Consider the following 21,231-nt stretch of genomic DNA (forward strand, 5'->3'; position numbering starts at 1 on the left):
AAACAAAATGCCCAAAAGAGTTACAAATCTACTTGACACTCTTGTTATGCAATTCTTACAAAAGGCCTGTTGGTTGATGATATCTTTGTTTCATAATGCTTCCAATTTTCTTTTTTTGAAGTAAATGTGTTTCAGTCCCACAAGCACACAAACAGGAGTGGGACATAGATGAGAGGGCAGAATATGTGGATTTCATTTCTGATCGCTTTAAAACGCAGCCTACGACAAACAAAAAGAGTTTTTGTTTTCTTGTTGAATGAAGCCTATCGTAGTAATTCATATAATCAGGTGTCAATGCAGAGAAAGCTCCTTTTGAAAAGATGAAAAGGGAATAATTGTATCTGCTGCTTTATGGAGGGGTTTTTAACAACAGTTATTTAAAAATAGGATTAAAATAATTGAATTTCTGTTTTTGCTGAGCAGATGAACATTTCAATTATTTTTCATCAAAGCTTATTTGGTTAATAAATATTATGCTCATTGAGTTAAAGGATGTTATGGCTGGGAATGGAATCTGCAGCAAGTGCTCCCTATAGGTCAGGTATAGCTTAATGTAAATGCAGAGTAAAGCACCCTCTGATCTGTGTGCAAAACTGTGATGAACCCGAAATTCAGAAGATGAGCCTTTCTCCCCTATCCCCACTCCCACCTCCACACACCACCCCACCCCCACCCACCCATGCATCTATTTGGTCTATTTCCGTGTGTCACATCAAACATTTGGGCCTTTGCAGGGATCAACAATTTGTGCCAAATTATGACCTCCCAGACGCAGACCCTAAACTCCTTTCAAACAAGACCATTACAGAAGCCGAAAGTGGGGAGACAGGTGTTGTTACGAGAGCAAGTCTTAGAAGCAGAATGTGCTAACCCATGATTTCACCCAGTCCCTGCTCTCCAGAGTGTTTTAAATGAAAGTACAATTTAACATTTCTCATACGTCACCATTTTTCATTCATCACAACCCTTCGAAGCAGAAAACTACCTAGGAAGATATCAGCTACATATGAGTGGGTCTGAACACAGATCTTTAAGATTTATGTTTGATTTAATGATCGGTGTCACCTTTGGAGAGTGGCAGCAATCAGGTGTAGACAGCAATGGGAAGCAGCAGTGTGGGTTCTGTTCTACAAGATTTGCTTTTAGAGCAATTCAATTTCGAATACATCTATCATTCCAGCCACCCCTTACCCTTCAGAGAACAGGCTGGATTTTAGAACGGTGGGCTTGCGCAAAGCTGACCACTGCCCACCATCAGGCTCCAACCTTGATTTTACGCTGGTTGGCCAATTAACGGGCAGCCAGCGTGAACCGGGTGCTGTGATGCTCAGCGCTGCTGGGATGGGGGCGGGAGGAGGGCGGGCGCTGCAGTCAGTGTGGGTGCGGGGGGAGCACGGAATGAAAGCTCCCTGAAGGCCGGGAGCTGCCTCAGGGAGCTGAAGAATTTAAAACCAATAAATAAAGATTTTTAAATCCGGAAAAAAAAATGCCCATGAATCAGAATCAGTCACTTGAACGTATCCGTGATGAAAATTCCGTCCATGCGTTTTAATTTTTTTTAAATTTAATAACGGAAAACCCATCCCGCCCTTGGATGAAGTTTAATCAAAAATGTAAAGGCCACCTGGCTGATTCGCCCCTCTGCCAATCGTAAAGTTGGACGGATCGCAAAAAATCGGGGTAAATTGAAACTTTAATGGGCTTAATTGCCTCTTAATTGTCGGCAGGCGCGCTTCTGACTCTCGTGCACGCCCCGCTGGCTGAAATATCGAGCAAATGCAGGACGACATCAGGAGGCTGGCCCAACGACATCACGCACTATTTTATGTTGGAGCGGGTCGAGCACGGGCCTGTATGCCAGGCTAAAAATTCTGCCCAATGAGATAGCAGCGGGAGCCTCAGATACTGTGAATAAGGCAAAAAAAAACCTCGTTTCCCCGTTCGCATTATTCCTGACATCTTTTAAGGAAGGAGACCTGTTGTCACTAATTGGTTTGTCTATGCATGATTCAGGTCCCACACCAAGGTTGTTGACTCTTAGCTGCCCTCTGAAGCAGCAAACACTCAGTGCAATTAGGGATGGTCACTGTGACAGTGACAGTCACATCTTGAGAATGAATAAGACAAAAACATTGGGCAGAATTTATAGTGGAGTGGGCTGGCACGTGCCCGACCTGCTCGAACGTAAAATGACAGAAGATGTCGTTGGGCAAGTGTCCCAACGTCATCAAATGGTATTTCGGTCAGCGGGTGTGCGCAGGAGTTGGCAGTGCGCCCGCCGACACTTAACAGGCCTATTAGGGCCATTAAAGTAATATTTAAATGGAAATTTTCACTGCCTGTCCAACCTTACGGTTGGCAGGCAGGTGAATAGGCCAGGCCGCCTTTGGATTTTTTATGAAACCTCATCCACGGTCGGGATGAGGTTTCAACAGGAATTAAAAATACTAATTAAAATGTCCGAATCTCAATTATAACCTATCCCTGGTCATGTGACAGAGTCACATGAGGGGACATGTTTTTAACATTTTTAAACTAATTATTTGTGTTTTTAAAAATCTTCAGCGCCCTGAGGCAGCTCTGTGCCCTCAGGGAGCTTTCTGTGAGCGCACCCATGCTCATGTGCTGGACTTCCACACTCGCCCTCCTCCCACCCCCGCCCTGGCTGCGTTCAGCGTGGCAATGCACGATTCACGCTAGCTGGCCGTTAATTGGCCAACCAGCGTAAAATCGAGGTTGGGGCCTGATCGTGGGCAGCGGTCAGCTCTGCGACCGCTTCCATGCCCGCCCACTGCACCCGCCCACTGCGCCCGCCCAACGAGGTAAAAATCCTGCCCATCATTTGTGTTCAACGAGGACCAATTCAAAGTCTATAGCATTTCATGTTTCTTTCACAGTAAACTCCAGCAGAACACAATTCAACCTTTCTTTTGCTGCTGTGAAGTGTGTGAAGTCCTGTTGCCCATCTGAATCTTCCCTGAGGATAGGGAGTCTATCTTGGTCTTCCTTGGTTAATCAGCAAATATAATAGTCAAGGTACTTGCTACTAATCCTCTGAGCTAGACAGTGGGAGGAAGGTAGGACAGGGCTATTCCCTTGTAAATGTACCATGGGATCTATTACTTCTGCCAAAGAGAGCAGGCAAGGCCTTGGTTTAATGTCGCATCCAGCAAAATACAGCACCTCTCACAAGTAGGACTTGAACCCGTAACCTTCCAGCTCAGAATTTGTGTAAATGCTACCCGCTGAACGGCTCTTTGAACACACAATAGCCCTAATGTCTACTCCACGCATGGGCCCTGGTTACCTCCACGGGAATCTTTACCAATATGGCATGTGGCACAACTTCAGTGCAGAATGTACACTTGATCACCATTTGTCATATATAGACCACTTTGACACCAATGAATTCTAAACCAGAGTGTTGAAAATGCTACTTTACAAATTTACTTAGCTATGATGTTTTCCACTTCACCCACTTCCTTGACCCTATTATTGGTGGAAGTACCCTCAGCTGTCTTGGTCGTAAGGTCCAAAAACCCCCTGCATAAAATCTCTCCGCCTCGCTCTGCTGTTCTGAGATTGTGGAGCTCTTTTTATTCTTTCATTGGGTGTGGGCATCGCTGGCAAGGCCAGCATTTGTTGCCCATCCCTAATTGCCCTTGAACTGAATGGCTTGCTCGGCCATTTCAGAGAGAAGTTAAGAGCCAGACACAATGCTGTTGGTCTGGAGTCACATGCTGGCCAGACCAGACAGGATTTTACAACAATCAACGGTAGTAACATTACTGAGACTAGCTTGATACGCTGGATTTATTGACTGAATTCAAATTCCACCAGCTGCTGTGATGGGATTTGAACCCATCTCCCCAGAGCACGAACCTCAGTCTTCGGATTACCACTGCACCACCATCTCCCCAAATATAACGTTAAGGTAGAAATGATGGGGAACTATTACACACAAAATCGACAAGAGCGATGATGTACAGCTAACAGGAAAGTACATTAAAATTCAAATAAATATTTATTGCACTTCAACCTCACAAACAAGGTTCAATTACAAAGATTATCAAAAAATCTGCATTTTTTCCAATGACGTTACTAGGCAGAAATTCTATCTTCGTATTTACGCTCAGCATGCAATACAGAAAAGCTCTTGTAATGAACAGAACTTTGTTTTTCTAGGCTAATGATTAGCATTAAAAATGTATCAACTCATAATAATTCCTCAGATATTAAAATTTTTTAATGCCAGTCTGAAGAACCGCAGTCTATGGAGCCAATGCCCCATTGAGCCATGCTGATATCAGCTATTAAATAATCAACAGCAATGTTAGTCATTTTGCCAGAATGATATTTTGCATTCCATCTTTACACTGAAATGAATTATCCTCTCTGTACTGTTTTTACTGAGAGCAATGCAAACATCTGTTGATAGAGAAAATGCCAATTCAATATATGACACAATACAGTTTCTGGGGACTCTTTTATCATTGACCAGGTTTCAAATTAGCCAACACTTTCTGAATCAGATTTCGGACGGTGTAGTGATGGTCAGGGTCTTGACAAGGAACAAATCTTCAAATTTTCCACTTGCTTTATAGAAAGGCATCGGTTCCAAAGAGTCATAAAAAGACTGAAAACCTTACCCCAGTTTCTCATGCCACAGATACTGCTAGACCTGTTCGGCATTTCCAACACTTTCTGTTTTCATTTCTCCCAATGGCTTAGATGTGCGAGAAAGGCTATGCAGACATCTTGTTGTTATTGCCTTTCAAATCATATTTCACTGTGCTAGTTATATCGTCAAGGAAGAAATACTGTTGCATTCACAAATATAATGACCATTCATTTTTGTCGAATTGTCCTCCCATTAAAGGTACCAAATCAATTTAGGGTGGTATAGAACTGAGGCCTGACTGACTGAAAAAGCCCAAGTTTTGATCCTATGCATTTTGTGTTTAATTAGCACTCGGGAATTATTCTGTAACATATCGAGTGATTCAGAGATTGCACCTGAGATTTGTTCATCATGTGACTTAAATTTGGGGAGAAAAGAGCTTGTGTTTATTAATGACCTCCAGTTTGCCTGAGAAATTGGATGCTCAATATTAAAAAGAAATACTGACATACATCTGTTTTGAGCTGCTCCCTGTGGTACTGGTGAAGAGACAACATCTGGTATCATAGATTGTGCTGAGCTAGAATAAACTGTGAATGCCCAGCAGGTCAAAATACAGCCTTTTCAAACAGGTATTTCCTTATGTTTGCCATCAGCTCTGATCTCCCACTGTGGACTAGGATGCTCTTTCAACCCTACTTTCCTCATGGTCAGTGAATTACCTTCAGTTCTCATCTATGTCCCACATACATGGAATATGAGAATGTATTTCTCAGAAAGTAAGGCTGACCTCCACAGTGCAGACCCCAAATATTCATACAGGTTCCATCTCTATTCTTTCTTTACCTCAAGTAGATGAGAACACAGCTGGATAGAATGTTGGATGGAAACAGACCAAGACTAAAAAAAAACAAACTGGCAGACAGAGAGATACAACAAGCTGCATTTATATAGCACCTATAACATAATAAAATTACCCGTAGCATTTCACACTAGCATAATCAGACAAAAGTTGACACAGAGCCAAAGGAGCAGAATTAGAATAGATGCCCGAAAGCTAGGTCAAAAAGATAGGTTTTAGGGAAAGTCTTAAAGGAGAAGAGAGAAGTAGAGTGGCAGCGAGGGTTAGGCTGAGAATTCTAGAGATTAGGTCCCACGCAGCTGAAGGCATGACCGTCAGTAGTGGAGCAATGAACTTAGGGGATTTGCAAGGGGTCAGAATTGGAAAAATGCAGAGGGAAAAGTCATGGAGGGATTTGACAACAAGGATAATAATTTTTAAATTGAGGCATCGCCAGACAGTGAGCCAATATAGGTCAGTGAGTAGAGGTCTGATGAACGGGACTCTTGTGTGAGTCAGGATACAGGCAGTAATGTTTTGGATAAGCTCAACTTTATGGAGTGTGGAAGATGGAGGGCTGGCCAGGAGAGTGTCGGAATAGTCTGGGTATCCAAAATGTTTTAAACTGGGAATTAATCTTGTGGTGCATTTTGCACTCTATGCAGAGCCTCAATAGTCCTGTTCACTTGAATTCAAACTCATTGCTCAGAGGGGGAAGAGCAGCATGCAGCTAACAGTACAATCTGGTCTTTATTCTGTGCACTATACATCAGTACAGGATAATACCAAAAATCTACCTAGCTGTTCTATTATTTAAGATACAGCTTAATCTGTGCCTATCTCTAAGTCAGCCATGGTTCATTTTTTTAGCCCTCTTACCCTCTGAGTCATAAGGTTCTGGGTTCAAGTCCCATTCTTGAACTTGAAGACAAAATTCCAGGCTGACTACATTGTAATACTGAGCAAGTACTACACTGTGGGAGGTGTTGTTTTATGGATGAGCTATTAAACAGGAAAAGTGGCCCAATCATGACTATCAAAAGAAATTAAGGATAGTATTATATCCAAAGAGGAATCATATAAAGTTGCTAAAAAAAAGTAGCAAGCCTGAGGATTGGGGACAGTTTAGAATTCAGCAAACGAGGACCGAGAGATTGATTAAGAGGGGAAAAATAGAGTGTGAGAGTAAACTTGCAAGGAACATAAAAGCAGACTGTAAAAGCTTGTATAAGTGTGTAAAAAGAAAAAGATTAGTGAAGACAAATGTAGGTCCCTTACAGTCTAAAATGGGAGAATTTATACTAGAGAACAAGGAAATGGCAGTACAATTAAATAACTAATTTTGCTCTATCTTCATGGAGGAAGACACAAATAACTTCCCAGAAAAACATGGGAACCAAGGATCTAATGCGAAGAAGGAATTGAAGGAAATTAGTATTACTAAAAATATAGTGCTGGGGAATTAATAGGACTGAAAGCTGATAAATCCCCAGGGCTTGATAATCTACAGGGTACTAAAGGAGGTGGCCATGGAAATAGTGGGTGTGTTGGTTGTCATCTTCCGAAATTCTACAGCTTCTGGAACTGTCCTGATAGATTACAAGGTGGCAAATGTAACCCCACTATTTAAAAAAGGAGGGAGAGAGAAAACAGACTGGTTAGCCTAACATCAGTAATAGAGAAAATGCTAAAGTCTATTACTAAGGATGTAATAACAGGGACACTTAGAAAATATCAACAGTATTAGACAAAGTCAACATAGATTTATGAAAGGGAAATCATGTTTGACAAACTTACTGGAGTTTTTTGAGCATGTAACTAGCAGAATTGATAAGGGAGAACCAGTGGATGTGGTGTATTTGGATTTTCAGAAAGCTTTTGATGAAGTCCTGCATAAGAGGTTAGTTTGCAAAATTAAAGCACATGGGATTGGCGGTAATATATTAGCATGGATTGAGAATTGGTTAACAGACAGGAAACAGATTGTAGGAATAAATGTGAAGCTATCTACTTTGGTAGGAAAAACAGAATGGCAGAGTATTATTTAAATGGTGATAGATTGGGAAATGTTGATGTACAAAGGGACCTGGGTGTCCTTGTACACCAGTAACCGAAAGCAAGAATGCAGGTGCAGAAAGCAGTTAGGAAGGCAAATGGTATTTTGCCCTTCATTGCAAGAGGACTTGAGTACAGGAGCAAGGATGTCTTACTGCAGCTGTACACGGCCTTGGTGAGACCACACCTGGAGTATTGTATGCAGTTTTGATATCTTTACCTAAGAAAGGATAAAATTGCCATAGCGTGAGTGCAGCAAAGGTTCGATACACTGATTCCTGGGATGGCAGGATTGTCATATGAGGAGAGATTGGGTCAACTGGGCCTGTTTTCACTGGAGTTTAGAAGAATGAGAGAGGACCACATTGAAATATATAAAATTCTGGCAGGATGGACAGGCTGGATGCAGGGATGATGTTTCCTCTGGCTGGGGGTCTACAACAAGGGGTCAGAGTCCCAGGATAAGGAGTAGCCCATTTAGGACTGAGATGAGGAGAAACTTCTTCACTCAGAGGATGGTGGACCTGTGGAATTCTTTACCACAGAAGGCTGTGGAGGCCAAGTCACAGAATATATTTAAGAAGGAAATAGATAGATTTCTAGACACTAAAGGCATCAAGGGGTATTGGGCGAGAGCAGGAGTATGGCATTGAGATAGAGGATCAGCCATGATCATATTGAATGGCTGAGCAAGCTCGAGGGGCTGAATTACCTGCTCCTGCTCCTATTTTCTATGCTTCTATGTAGGACAGAATATACTTTTTTTATTCATTCATGGGATGTAAGCATCACTGGCTAGGCCAGCATTTATTGTCCATCCCTAATTGCCCTTGAGAAGGTAGTGGTGTGCTGCCTTCTTGAACTGTTGAACTCCATGTGCTGTGGGAACACCCACAGTGCTGTTGAGAAGGGAGTTCTAGGATTTTAACCCAGTGACAGTGAAGGAATGGCAATATAGTTCCAAGTCAAGATGGCGTGTGGCTTGGAGGACTTGCCGATGGTGGTTTCCCAAATATCTACTGTCCTTGTCCTTCTAGGTGGTAGAGGTCACGGGTTTGGAAGGTGCTGTCAAAGGAGCCTTGGTGAGTTGCTGCAGTGCATTTTGTAGATGGTACATGCTGCTGCTACTGTGCATTGGTGACGGAGGGAGTGAATGTTTATTGTGATGGATGGGGTGCCAATGAAGTGGGCTAATTTGTCCAGCTTCTTGAGTGTTATTAGACCTGCAGTCGTCCAGGCAAGTGGAGAGTATTCCATCACACTTCTGACTTGTGCCTTCTAGATAGTGGACAGACTTTGGGGAGTCAGGAGGTGAATTACTCTCTGCAGAATTCGTAGCCTCTCACCTGCTCTTGTAGCCACAGTATTTACATGGCTTGTCCAGTTCAGTTTCTAGTCAATGGTAACCCCCAGGATGTTGATAGTGGGGATTCAGCAATGGTAATGCCATTGAACATCAAGAAGTGATGGTTAGATTCTCTCTTGTTGGAGATGGTCATTGCCTGGCACTTGTGTGGCACAAATGTTACTTGCCACTTGTCAGCCCAAGCCTGGATGTTGTCCAGGACTTGCTGCATTTGGAAATGAACTGCTTAAGTATCTGAAGAATCGCGAATGGTGCTGAATATTGTGCAATCATCAGCGAACATCCCTACTTCTGACCTTATGATGGAGGGAAGGTCATTGATGAAATAGCTGAAGATGGTTGGGCCTAGAACACTATCCTGAGGAACTCCTTCCACAATGTTCTGGCTCTGATCTGATTGACCTCCAAAAACCAGAATCATCTTCCTTTGTGCTAGGTATGACTCCAAACAGTGGAGAGTTTTCCCCCCTGATTCCCATTGACTTCAGTTTTGCTAGGGCTCCTTGTTGCCACACTCGGTCAAATGCTGCCTTGATTTCGCAGGAAACTACTTTCACCTCACACCTTGAGTTCAGCTCTTTTGTCCATGTTTGAACCAAGGCTGTAATGTGGTCAGGTGCTGAGTGGCCCTGGCAGTACACAAACTGAGCATCAATGAGCAGGTTATTGCTGGGCGAGTGCTGCTTGACAACACTGTTGAGGACACCTTCTATTACTTTACTGATGATTGAGAGTAGACTGATGGGGCAATAATTGTCCGGTTGGATTTGTCCTGCTTTTTGTGGGCAGCACATACCAGGGTAATTTTCTGCATAGCCGTGTAGGTGCCAGAGTTGTAGCTGTACTGGAAGAGCTTGGCTAGGGCACATCTAATTCTGGAGCACAAGTCTTCAGTACTATTGCTGGAATATTGTCAGGGCCCATAGCCTTTGCAGTATCCAGTGCCTTCACAGTTTCTTGATATCATGTGGAGTGAACTGAGCTGGCATCTGTAAAGCTGGGGACCTCAGGAGGAAGCCACGATGGATCATCCACTTCTGTCTGAAGATGCCTGAAAATGCTTCAGCCTTGTCTTTTGCACTGATTTGCTGGGCTTGTCCGGATATTTGTGGACCTTCCTCCTCCAGTGAGTTGTTTAATTGTCCACCACCATTCAAGACTGGATGTGGTAGGACTGCTTAGATCTGATCCACTGGTTGTGGGATCGCTTAACCCTGTCTATCACTTGCTACTTATGCTGTTTGGCACTCAAGTAGTCCTATGTAATAGCTTCACCAGGTTGTCACCTCATTTTTAGGTATGCCGGTGCTGCTCCTGGCATGCCCTTCTGCACTCTTCATTGAACCAGGCTTGACCCCCAGATTGATGGCAATGTTAGCATGGATAGCCGGGCCATGAGGTTACAGATTGTGATTGTGTACCACTCTGCTGCTGATGGCCCACAGCACTTCATAGATGCCCAGTCTTGTGTTGCTAGATCTGTATGAAATCTATCCCAATTGGCACAGTCGTAATGCCACACAACATGATGAAGGGACTTCACCTCCACAAGGACTGTGCAGTAGTTGCTCCTACTGATACTGTCATGTCATAGCATCTGTGACAGGTAGTTTGGGGACGATGAGGTCAAGTAAGTTTTTCCCTCTTGTTGGTTCCCTTGCCACTTGCCGCAGACCCAATCTAGCAGTTATGTCCTTAGGACTCAGCCAGCTAGATCAGCAGTGATGCTACTGAGCCACACTTGATGATGGACATGAAATTCCCCAGGGTGCATTCTATGCCCTAGCCACCCTCAGTCCTTCCTCCAAATGGTGTTCAACATGGACGATTACTGATTTATCAGCTAAGGAGGGGTGGAGGGGGTCTGAGGCGGTATGTGGTAATCAGCAGGAGGTTTCCTTGCCCCTGTTTGACCCGATACCATGTGACCTCATGGGGTCCAGCCAGAGTTGATGTTGAGAACTCCCAGGGCAACTTCCTCCTGAATGTATACCACTGACTGCATGCCAATGCCTCTGGTGGGTCTGTGCTGCCGATGGGGCAGGACATACCTAGGGATGGTGATGGTGGTGTCTGGGATATTATCTGTATGGTATGATTCCATGCATATTACTATGTCAGGCCAGTGCTTGACTAGTCTGTGGGACAGCCCTCCCAATTATATAAGTAATATAAGTAAGGAGGACTTTGAAGGGTCAACAGGGCCATGTGTGTCATTGTTATTTCTGGTGCCTAGGTCAATGCTGGGTGGTCTGTCTAGTTTTGTTCCTTTTAGACTTTGTAGCCACAAATGTTCCTCTGTAAAGTGCTTAACGACATCCAAAAGCCATGAAAAGTGCTACATAAATGTAAGTCTTTCTTTCATTTTTAATGAAGTTATATTTGCAGCTTAATGAAGCCGTCCCTATCTGGAACATAATTTATTTCTTCCCACATTAACAAATTAGATGGAAATCATAAATTGATGAAAAATCTGAAAGAAAGTCATTTAGATTTTTGTTCAATGAACTAAGTCATAACATATAAATGAATAATTCAAACTGTTTTAGGTCACTGATCTCTTTAGATATTTAAATATTTTAGTGAATCACAAAATAAGTAAAATGATAATTATTAGAACTACTTGGTCAGAAAAAAAGACCTTGAATTTCTCACAAACAATGAGGTTGTTGAATTAATAATAACTCTTGTAATAAGCTTTCTCGCAAACAGCATATATCTATGAAGCATTAAATATCTTGCATAAAGCATCTAGTTCTAGTCATGCCCAACAGACATTTCCTGATTTTTAGCCATCGTTTTACACCAACATTTATCATTCAACTTGCTACACCAAGTGTCACGATCTATTTGTGTGTTCTGATTATTAGGAGGTTGTATGTGGCGAGTTTCTCCCAAGACTATCTTGAATGCAAAGTAAATACTTACCATAGATTGTGGCATTTATGTCGACCCAGTATAAAAGACAGCCCCATTTTCTCGCCCCCAAAAATCATACTTTTGCATTTCCTTAGATATAAGTCAACCCTGCTTTTCAACCATGGCATGTTGTACTCACATTAATAATCAGACTCAATTTTTCACCCTAGAAATGGATGTTTTGCTCACCAATACTTCATCACTGGTTGCAAAAGGATCAAGCAGGCGATACAGGTTGAGTTGCGAAGATGCGCAGGGGTTTAAGATACACATATATAGAGAAGACCCCACGTGGAGAATGACAAAGATGGTGATCACCCACACCGGCTCACTTTTATACTCGGCCTATCATTCCACCCCCGTTTTCGTAGGGATTTTCCAAGGCTTCAGAGGTCAAAATTATACACTGACAGCTATGGTATATTTATTTAAGGACCGAGGTCAGCACCACAGTTTACTTGCTATGTTTAAAAACAAAACTGCATTTCCATAGTTACCCAATTAGTAAACGTCTGTTGGGTAACTGAGCCATAGGAACGAAAAGCATTCCAAGTTCAATCCCTGGTCTGTGCTGAGGTAGATCTCAGGGAAGGAAGCAGTGTTTGGGGGGAAAGGGAATTGGTCATTTGAAATTTGAGGAACAGGCATGCTGCTCCATCCTATCTGCTCACTCCAGGACTGCTAGAACATCAATATGAGACACTTTCTACCCCACACCTCTCTTCCCTCATCTCTCCCTTGCCTCCTTCCTCCCTCCTTCCCTACCCCACAGCCATGTGATCTCCTGGGAGTGGCAAAATCAACCAGAAAAAAAGCCAGTGCCACTCAGAGAAACAATACTCTAAAAAGTGCCTCTCCGACCATCGCCAACACACCTCTACGCCACCATCCAATCGGACAATTGAAACCAGTGCACTTGGATCAAATGGCAGTTTATCAGCCAGGTTTGCAGCTGCTCGAAAGTTGAAGATGATGTTTAGTTAGGACAGAATTGAACTCAGCAGAGATGCCCCACAGCAACAGCCCATTGATATTTACTAATGTGGATCACCTGAAAAAAATTAGCACAAGAGTCAGACCAACGCTTGTGGAACCAAATCTCCACATGAATTGTCAACTCAGGAAAGCAGGAACAGAACAGATAATATATCACAAACTTTATGGGACTTATACTTGTCTTGGGTCACATAATCGGGTCAACTATGTGAAACCATTGGGCTAAGGAAAAAGTCTTGTGAATGTTTCTTAGCTGGTGATATTGGTGATAAAGGGAGGGACATGTGGCACAGAAATTTGGAAAAATCTTCATTTCTCAACCCTGCAATTGATCAAAAACAGGCAAAACCTGGAGAAAGTTTGCCATCAGGTTTCTCTGTGAGCATTGGAGGGTTCCTGCCTTGAGGAGGTCAGTGTAATGAGCGGGTGTGACCTTATCCTGAAATTCTACCCATGAGAGAGCAGGCACCTCTTTGGGCCCCTCTTCTTTCCTTCTTATGGCCAGTAACAAAACAGCTTTATTTAGGGAAATGACCACAGTCTGAAATTGCCAGTCTTAGGAACTGTATAGAAAACAATCATTGAAGAGAAAGTTGAATGAAGGAATTGGAGTATTGTTTGCTCTGCCTGGTAAAATATTTAAGTCTAGAAGTTCAGAGACACAACGCCTGTGTTTCAGATGAGAAACCATGCCCTAAGTCATTGGTTCGCAACTTTTTTGGTTGCAGGTTGCTTTTTCAAATTGATTAGTAATCACGGACTCTCCTATCTAAATTAAATAAAATTATGGAAGTACTGCAAGTACTGAATCTTAATAATGCTTTTAAGGAACAAGCATTTACTGACAGGTTTCGGTGAGATGGGTGTACATGCTTTACTTTGCAGAAGCTGCCTAACCTTCTGCACTCCTATCCCAAGTGAGACACCCAGCCCACCGTGCACTGGAGGCTGCACTCTGCTCTCAGCTTGAATTTCACGTTATTTTTTGGACCCCTTGGAGATTGTCTATGGACACAGATCCCCAGGTTCAGAATCACTGGCCTTAGCCTCCATTATGATGGGCAAAAGCTGCATGTTATTACAAGCTAGAAGTTCACCACCTGTCTGTTATACTGGCAATTGGCAACAGGTGTTATCTCTTTGCATTTGCAACTTATGGGTCGAACACCTGTTTGAGGACCCCATTATGAGATTGGTAAACCTGAGGCAGATGGCACCCGATGCATGCAGGAAAACTGGGCTATATGTGGGTTCCAATGGTCCTTAAAGGGACTTAAAGAGGCCTTCTATGAGGCTGCAACCAACAATGCAAGTTTTTAAGATATACTTTCTTAGGTGTGGAGCAGGATTAATACTCACCACCCCAATCTCTGAGAACCTGGTGCATTGCAGGACATCGCCTTCCAAACTGGCACAGCTATCCCTCCAATACCTCCCAGATTGTTGTTGTTATCTAAGGGTCTCAGCTGGGGACCTGACAGCCCACACTTCCATCCTGCTTTACCAGCTACTGTCCTCGGTTTGCTTGTTCAACAAAAATGAGGCGCGAGGCACGTAATCAAGTACACCTCGAGCCTTGCCATTCAGCTCCAGAGATCATCTCCCCAACACCTAATTCTGAATCTCTGGACGCCCTAAGGTTCTGGTATAAACTACTTAGTTCACTAATTCAGTTACTAAATCAGCAATAAATCTGTGTGTACTCTCCCCTACTAAACAACGGATGAGTGCATTTATTTGTGTGATAAATGTTTCATTGCAACTTATCAAGTGACATATAAATGTTAACAGCATCATATTGATATGTTCAGAGCACCAGAAAGCTCTTGCTGCAGACTACATCAAGATTAGCCCGTTATATTCTAGCCCACTATGTGTGGATCAGCAAAGAGTTGCTGGAAGTTTTAAGGTTGTGACTATTTTCTCTGCTAACTGACAGTTCTGCAATAAAGAGGATGTGTTTTTTTCCTCAAACCTCAGCAACATAAATTTGTTTTACTCTTTCGTGCGTTGAACATTTGAGTCAGATCTGTATAACCATAATATGCTAATCCGACACTCTGCCAGTACAGTCAATCAGTGAACAAGGTAGGGGAAGGACACTCACTGGAAGAGATGTCACTTGCTGATAGGATAATGAGCCAGACAAGCAGTTATCAAGGTATTAGGTTAAGAGAGAGAGAGAGATCTGATGTATAGTTTGATGATGTCAATAAAACCAAGGCACAGAGAAGATTGAATTGGCAACTGTTCTACCTGTGGGTGGTTATTTTGAATATGTATCAAGCCAAGCGTTACAAACCCTGTCCTACAGAGTGAACCATTTATCATCATGACATTAGCAACACATGGTATATTCTTTAGTTGGTTACATTTAGTTGCAGAACCTATCACTCACTCAAAATACCAATCAAGAATTAATCACCAACTGATGCTGTACATTGACTGTCTGAGCTGTAGGCTCCCATTGAGCATCAGGCAGCATTGGTGACATCCACACTGGAGACTTGTTATGCAAAGGCTTCAGCACAGTTAAAGCATCTCTCATCAGCAACTCCCACTGCTGCTATGAAATCACAAAATCACATGCTACTTACAGAAGAGGAGGTTCATTCGATCCATCTTAATTCATCAGTCTAGAAAGATCCGGTTCTGTCATTTTATTATCTTAATTTTGCAGGATTTTCTAGCTCCACTACTTTGTTTCAAAGTCAATTCTATTCCTTGATTATTCTTTGTGTGAAGAAGAACTCCCTGAGATATTCCTAATATTCTGACTACGTTGAGCCTGTGTCCCTTCGCCCAATTCATGCAGTTTGATTCAATGCAATATTCTGGATTTACCTTCCCTGTTCCCTGACCTAACGAATATACCTCTACAAGATATTTCCCAATCTAGCAGGACAACCCAAGCTTCTCCAGTCTTTCCTCATAACCCTCAGTCACTAGGGATGTGGTTCTTCCCTGCACTGGCTCCAGTGTCACTGCCTCCCTTAGAGACCAGAACTGGATAATGGACCCAAGGTGCTGTCTGTCCAGAGCAAGGTCAGGTTTGACTACAATTTTGATTGATATCCTGTTACTTTGGCTAAATAGTTCCACATTCAATTAGCATTGTGGATTTCTGCTATGCATTGATTGCACATTAGCATCGAGTCAGATCTTCTAGGCCTCTTTCACCTGCTTCCTTAGATCTCTCAGAAAACACTTCTTTGCACAAAGATTAGTGGAAATCCGGAAAACTCGCCCATAGAAAGCTACTGAGGCTGGGAGTGGTGGGGGATCAATTGAAAATTTCAAAACTGTGATAGGCAGGAGAATTAAGGTTTACAGAACCAAGGCAGGTAAATGGAGTAAAGATGCAGTCCGGATTTTTTGCTACTGGGTTGGGTGCTTAGAGTTGGGACAATTCCCTGCTCTGCAAACCCAACCCGGGAGAAAGTGCTCTGGAGGTTTAGATTTTTGTTGCATGGGGGTGTTGGGAGGGGGTGGATTTGGTGAGACGGGGTTGGGAGGGTGGAGCAGCTGAAAATGGGAGTTGTGGCCACCGCCTCCAGAAGGAGTTCGGAGGCTGCTGGATGCAGAGGTGGCTGGGCAAACGGCCGGCCTCAGTTCTCTGGCACTTTGCCGAAGCTATGAAATAAAGGAATAAGACAAAGAGCACCCTCTAGCCCTCAGCCCTCTCACTCCTTCACCTCCCCCACACCCTTCCCATGCCCACTCTATGCCAACTTCATGCCCACCTACCCACCCTCCCCATGGCCCCCAAAACCTTCCATGCCAGCCTATGCCCCTCTACTCAGCCCCTGTGGCCCCTCATATGCTCCAGGTCAACCCATGCCCCACTCAGCCCAATAGCCCTTTATAGCGCCTATGCTAACTTAGTGCCAACTCATGCCAACCCATGCCTCTCACGCAGCATCCTTTGCTGTTACATCATCCATGCCAACTCATCCAGTATCCACCATGGGCAGACCTCAGACCCATGCTGAGATTAAATTAAATAATTAAACAATGTTGTTTATTGTCTATTGATTAACTCACTAAAAAAAAATTACTCTCATTTATAATAACCAATTTACTACATTTAATTTCTTTTGACTCCTTATAAAAGCAGTCTTTTGAATTCATAGTCCCACTTCAATTGTGCACTTGGAGCTGTTAATCAAACTGTGAGCTGACAGGCACCCTATTTTGATAATGATTAGTTGCAAAATCAGTCATGCAGCGCTAATCCTATAATGGTAGCACTCAGGCTTATGCCAACAGACAGAGTAAAATAGCAACCACTGATTTTTAAAAGACTGCAGTTTTTATTTCAAATCTTTCAAGGGCAGGAGATTTAAATTCCTTGACAGCTTGACAGCTCCTTTTGACAAATCTCTTGACAGCTTTCTTGACAGTTCCAATGAGCTTGAAAGTTCCAATGAAGTTATGCACTTTTTGCACACATTCATGTCTAATTTTAACAGAGGGCACTTGACCTCTCCCAAAGGGCACCTGAATTTTCCCATAGGTGTTCCAGGACCATATCCAAAATGGTACCTTCCCTCTCTAAAAGAGTGCCCTATCTCTCCAAAGAACTCTAGTACATTTAGACCTTCTCCTACCAGGCCATTTAGACCTTCTCCTACCAGGCCATAAGTGCACAAGTCATGTTTGGGACATCCCACTCGCAAAAATTAGATCTGACTGAGACAGCTGCACTTAAACATGTACAGTTGCCTCCTTGAACCACATGCAATTTGGAACTTGCCCCCATTCCACCCCTCTCCCCACAAAACCTCCGAAAATGGTGGGGGGGGGGGGTTGGGTTCAGGGGCAAGATTTCTGGATTTGTATCTCTGCAACCATTTTCACTAAGAAAGAGAGCCTCTCTGTCGTGTGAAAATTCAATTCACAAATCAGCCTTGATTTAATCGAATGACACAACAGATTCAAGAGGTTAAATGGCTACCTCTGTTCCTATGTTCCTATTTCAACATCATTATACCCAGGTTGGGAACCATTCCATGTGGGATGTCAGAGCAAGAATCCAAGGTCTGTGAGGAACAACTGATTAGCATGCATTTCAGTGGTGTTTTAGTACCATTAGGTAGTTCTCTGCAAGTGATGGTGAGCGTAGCCTTTGAAACCAATGTGTACAGTGAAATATAATAACAATACAAATATATCAGAGCTACTCACATGTTGAAGTAGAGGGTCCTCTGCATTCCCTGCACCTCGCCAGTTTTCTATGCAGCCAAACAGCAGCTTACTCCTTCAGTCAAAGAAGCATTTGGCAGTAGGTCTCATACGCCTCTATGAAGAGTTTCACAAGAGGCAATCAGTTAAAAACACAAACATTATAAGAAAAGCAAAATAGTGCAGGTGCTGGAAATCTGAAATAAAAAAAACACAAAATGCTGAAAATACTCAGCAGATCAGGCAGCATCTTTGGTGAGTGAAACAGAGCTAGCGTTTCAGGCCAATGATCTGTCGTCAGAACTGAACGGAGTTAGAGATTTATCAGTTTATAAGAAAATGCAGCATAATAGGAGGAGGGAGGCAGTGACATAGTGGTATTGTCACTGGATTGTAATCCAGAGACCCAGGGTAATGCTCTGGGACCTGAGTTTGAATCCCACTAAGGCAGATGGTGGAATTTGAATTCAATAAAAATCTGGAATTAAAAGTCCAGTGATGACTATGAAACCATTGCTGATTGTCGTAAAAAAACATTCAGTTCACTAATCCCTTTTAGGGAAAGAAATCTGCTGTACTTACCTGGTCCACCCTACATGTGACCCCAGACCCACAGCCCCACAGCAATGTGGTTGACTCTTAAATGCCCTCTGAAAGAGGGCAATTAGGCATGGGTAATAAATGCTGGCCTAGCCAGTGATGCCCACATCCCATGACCAAATAAAAAAAATAAAATAGCCCAAAGTGCTTCATGGGAGCATCATCAAACACAATCTGACAGCCAGCCTTTTACAAGAGTTGATCAAAAGCTTAATCAAAGAAGTAGGTTCTAAGGAGGATAGAGAGGTTTAGAGAGGGAATTTCAGAGATTGGGGTCTAAGTAGCTGAAAGCACAGTCACCAATGGTGGAATGATTAAAATCAGGGATGCACAAGAGCCCAGAATTACAGAATAAGCTTGATCTCCATCAAGGACCGTCACTGTCATAATCCCTTTAAGGGGTTAAATAAATTGAATTCCCGTATATTTGAGACCGCCATCAACTTTTGAACTAGGGGACAAAGTTTGATATAGGAGATGGAAGGTAAAAAGTCAGCTTAGATTTATGGTAACTGCTTAGGCCTTAGGATAGAGAATGTACTGAATGGACTACCTAGGGAGGCAGTGGAGGAAGATGGTCAGGAAAAAGTAAATAGATGTTTGAAGGAATAGGCAATGGGAGATTGGGTTTTGGAATTGAACAGTCAGATCGACCCTTTTCTATGTTCACATAGTGAGATAATGCACAACAAAACCATAGTTAACACAGAGGGGCTGTATTCTGCAAAATGTAAAGACAATCACAAGAATGTGTTGCTAGATCTAAAACATCATCAATGAATAAAGCAATTAAGGATAGCCTGCATAAACTAGAATGTGTTTGATCAGCAGAGGCAGAAGATAAAAGCCTTCAAGTTGGAAATGTGAAATATCACAAATGCTGGAAATACATAGCAGCTGAGGGAGAACAACAGGTTAACTTGCCAAATGAGACTTTTCATCAAAACAGCTGGAATTCTTCAATCTCTTTGGCTATGATTGAGGAGCAATTTGTTTGTAAACTTCACTCTGCATCTTGTCCACACATCAATCACCCGTTCGTTAATTAAAATTTTTCTGCATTGCAATCTGTCCATTACTGTTTGTCCACAGAGTACCACATGCTTAAAAATAAAAACAACTTTTAACGGATAACAGACAGTTCCACACTCAACACATAGCATACAGAAGACCCTTTTAGACAGTAGAGTGAAAAATGTTTGTAGAACAGGTGTTCTTAGCAGACATAAATAATGAAATAATCTGTACTTTGGACCAATTTCCCCTCATGTGCAGCACATCCAACAAGCAGCAAAACATCTTGATGTCTAGTTAAGTGATGTATGCTGACGAGATTGACAGTTAAGTACATTGACTGAAGATGTGCTATCCCAGATAAGTAAACAGAGCAGAATGGCTAAAAACCAATATATTTGAAGCATTCCAGTTAGGAAAAGGCTGCATGATTAAGATGGTGTAAGGGATATGGGGACTGTGCACGAAGGTGGGTTTGAAGTAGAAAATCAGCCATGATCTAGTTGAATGGTAAAGCAGGTTCAATAAGACAAATGGTCTACCCCTGCTCCTATTTCTTGTGTTCTTATGTTTTAAGACCTGAAAGAAGGACAAAGGAGCTAGCAGAGAAGAACATAGAGTGTTGAGGGTTTAAGTCGTTTACAATGTGCCTGATTATAATTGAAGCTCAGGCCCAGCTGGCCATTTGAAGTTATACCACACATGCAAGTTATTTTCAATTCCTCATTTTTTTGTAATTCTGACTATGGATCAAACAGCAGTCATGACAAGCACTTGCAAGTCACATTTCTCACTCACATGTCAGCCATGGTCAGTTGATGGCATTCTAGACCCTTAGAAGTTTGAGGGTCCAAGGTCCAGTCCAGAGATAAGTGTAAGGTCCAGCCAACACTCCAGCGCAGTACTAAGGGAGTGCTGCACTGTTGGAAGAGCCGTCTTCCAGATAAAATGGTAAACTGAGGCCACATCTGCCTTCTTGGGTGGCAAATGATCTCCAATAAGAACAGAGGACTGACCTGGTCAATATGTATCCCTCAGCCAACATCACTAGGGATAGATTATTTGGTCATTACTGCACTGCTGTTTGTTGGAACTTGCTGTGCACAAGTTGGTTGTCACGTCTCCTACGTTGCTGTAGTGACTACACTTCAAAAGCACTTAATTGTAAAGGACTTTGAGAAATGCTGAGGGTGTAAAAGTTGTTATATAAATGCAAATCTTTGGGTGGATATGTCGGCCCTTTCGCATTGTAGGCGGGTGGGAGTAACCTGATGGGCCATTCCAAAGTCCGTTACCTTCGGTGGGACCGGAACATCCAGCTGCCAGGAGAGGCTGAAAAATTCCGGCTTTTTGTTTCTTACTCGAGTTAGCATATACCAATTATACCAACAATTTGTACAATCAGCACCTTAACTGCTTACTTAACTATTTGCCACATTTACTAGCACTAAAATGCAACGGCTTATCATTTTTATTCAATGCTGTTCCCGTGTTTTCCCAAGAAACAGTTGATAAATTTATTAGAAGATTATCTTTATTCTCAAAGCGGGCAAATCATGAACTCCCTAGAAAATTTGTTAAAACCTTACTCTGAAAATATTTAACAGTTTGAACATATCGAGGGAAATCTTGGCA

Source organism: Carcharodon carcharias, chromosome 25 (assembly GCF_017639515.1).
Source record: "Carcharodon carcharias isolate sCarCar2 chromosome 25, sCarCar2.pri, whole genome shotgun sequence".
Classification (NCBI taxonomy): Eukaryota; Metazoa; Chordata; class Chondrichthyes; order Lamniformes; family Lamnidae; genus Carcharodon; species Carcharodon carcharias.